Source organism: Podarcis vaucheri (genome assembly GCF_965113315.1).
Source record: "Podarcis vaucheri genome assembly, chromosome: 2".
NCBI lineage: Eukaryota > Metazoa > Chordata > Lepidosauria > Squamata > Lacertidae > Podarcis > Podarcis vaucheri.
This window is the reverse complement of record NC_138760.1, coordinates 27,195,750-27,198,656: the sequence shown is the minus strand read 5'-3', so window position 1 is coordinate 27,198,656 and position 2,907 is coordinate 27,195,750.

Sequence of the window (2,907 nt, the reverse complement as noted above, 5' to 3'; positions counted from 1 at the left end):
CCACATTACAAGCGCCTTGCTATTTAATGTCAGCTTTTGTGATTTCATTTGAGCTCAGTGAGACATCTTGACTGGGGGAAATGGTGAAATCACATTTAAAATTGTATTCTTAGGGTTGGAGGGTTGCAAGTGATCTCCTCCAAATCTAACTTTTTCTAACAAACTGACCCCATATACTCCGCATCATGATGTGTAACAAAGCAGATCACCACGTTTCACCAAGAAAGAGGTGCCACTGAGAAGACAAATAAATGTAGGAGGCACTGAAGAAACGACTCTTTCGATAAGAAAAAGAAACACACACTTTTAGCTTGAACATCATCAGAACAAAATGTTCAGGGCATTATTCTTTATTTCAACTCTGAAAATATCTCAAGCCCTGCCTGCCCCCATTTTCAAGGGACATAGAACACAAACCCGGTTTTAGTTTTGACATACAAAGTCCCAGACAATTTAGGTGCAAGCTATCTGAGGGAGAACTTTTCTCCATACTGACCTACCCAATCACCGAGGTTTTCCAGTGAGGCCTTCCTGGTTGCCTTACTACCTTGAGAGAACTGTCTGGTGGTAATGCAGTAGAGGGCCTTTTCGGTAGTGGTGCCCTTGTCAGAATGGCCACTCCATTGAGTTAAGGCAGGCACCAACTTGGATCACATTTCAGCGTCTGCTAAAAAATAAATAATATATTACCTGAGGCCTTTGATGGATATTAATGCCAGTTTAACCTAATAATATATCTGCTTTGGCCTAATGTTGGCTGCTTTGTTTTTTCAGTAACTAAATGTTGAGGTAATATTACTGACTTTTTTGTACATCACCATATCCTCCAACATTTCTCCGATGAACACAGGGGCGTCCCATTCCATAAGGATAATTTTAATGACTGCTCCAGTCATGTGATCAGTCATGTGCTTTGGCCAGTTTTACTTTTGGTGACTCTGATACTTTGCCCCTCCAGGGAGGTACACGGAACCATCACAGAGATATATCAGGAAAACGTTTATATTTTGATATACCGGCAAACCTGCTTTTGCTACCAATGCACACTTGTCAGGGAGGCCAAGTCCAATCCCAACTCACAGGTGGGAGAATCTGGGAAAGATACGTGTGCAAATACATTTGTCATATGTGTAAATGTACACATAAAGCATTTGATCAGGATACGCTTTGAAAACAGAATTGTGTGAAATAGTTCTCAGCATCTATCATCTCTCAGTTCAACAGGCAATTATAATAATGATAATGATAATAAATAATAATAATTTTATTATTTATACCCCGCCCATCTGGCTGTGTTTTCCCAGCCACTCTGCGCAGCTTACAGCACATAAAAATGCTGAATCATTAGACATTAAAATTTTCCCAATACAGGGTTGCCTTCAGGTGTCTTCTAAAAGTCAGATACAGTGGTACCTCGGGTTAAGTACTTAATTCGTTCCGGAGGTCCGTTCTTAACCTGAAACTGTTCTTAACCTGAAGCACCACTTTAGCTAATGGGGCCTCCTGTTGCTGCCAGAGCACGATTTCTGTTCTCATCCTGAAGCAAGGTAACCCGAGGTAATATTTCTGGGTTAGCGGAGTTTGTAACCTGAAGCGTATTTAACCTGAAGCGTATGTAACCTGAGGTACCACTATATGTGTTTAGTTCCTTAGCATCTGATGGGAAGGCGTTCCACAGGGCGGGTGCCACTACCGAGAAGGCCCTCTGCCTGGTTCCCTGTAACCTCACTTAATCTTAAATTACACTTGCCACAAATTGTTGTACTTACACCTATTCATCCCCAGACTTGTTACTGTTGCCCTTCTGCCTATGACAATGTAGTGTGTGTGTTGATTCTATTTTATTACGTTCTTATTGCTCTACATTAGCTAGAATAAAGGTTTAGCAGTAAGGAATTTCAGGCTTACCACCTTTAAGAGGCACTATTCTGTCCCAAGACTAAGGCGCACAAAATCTGGCATGCTTCCTTGTTCTTTGTTCAGCTTCCCCATCTCACATCATCTAAGTTAAATGTGGCCAACCTGAACCGCGAAAGTCTGTGCTCAAAAAGCTAAGGGGAAAAACAGTAAGGCTTCCTTGGAGAGGAGACACGTATCATTCAAAATGGCTGTGTGGAGGAGCAATTTCCTCCAAATAAATGAGAATTAGGCCTACCCAAAGCAATTATCATACAGTGGTACCTCGCAAGACGAATGCCTCGCAAGACGGAAAACTCGCTAGACGAAAGGGTTTTTGGTTTTTTGAGTTGCTTCGCAAGACGATTTTCCCTATGGGCGTGCATCGCAAGACGGAAACGTCTTGCAAGTTTGTTTCCTTTTTCTTAAAACCGTTAATACAGTTGCGACTTGACTTCGAGGAGCAACTCATAGCACGCAGTGTGGTAGCCTTTTTTGAGGTTTTTGAAGACTTTGGTGATTTTTGAAGCTTTTCCAAAACTTTTCCGACACCGTGCTTCGCAAGACGAAAAAAACCGCAAGACGAAAAAACTCGCGGAACGAATTAATTTTGTCTTGCGAGGCACCACTGTACTGAGAAATTCATGCTCATCTCTGATACACAACAGAGAACATCCGTTCCTTTAGGATATTCCTAATGACTGCTTGGCTGCTCTTGTCCATACCCACACAGAAGGATCATCCTTGAGGTGAACCACAAAATTCCATTGCCACCATCGCTCCAAACATTATCTTTATTATTATTATTATTAGTAGTAGTAGTAGTAGTAGTAATATACAATTTATACCCCGCCCATCTGGCTGGGTTTCCTCAGCCACTCTGGGCAGCTTCCAACCAAATATTAAAACGCAATACAGCGTTAAACATTAAAAACTTCCCTAAACAGCGCTGTCTTCAGATGTCTTTTAAAAGTAAGATAGTTGTTTATTGCCCTGACATCTGAGGGCATT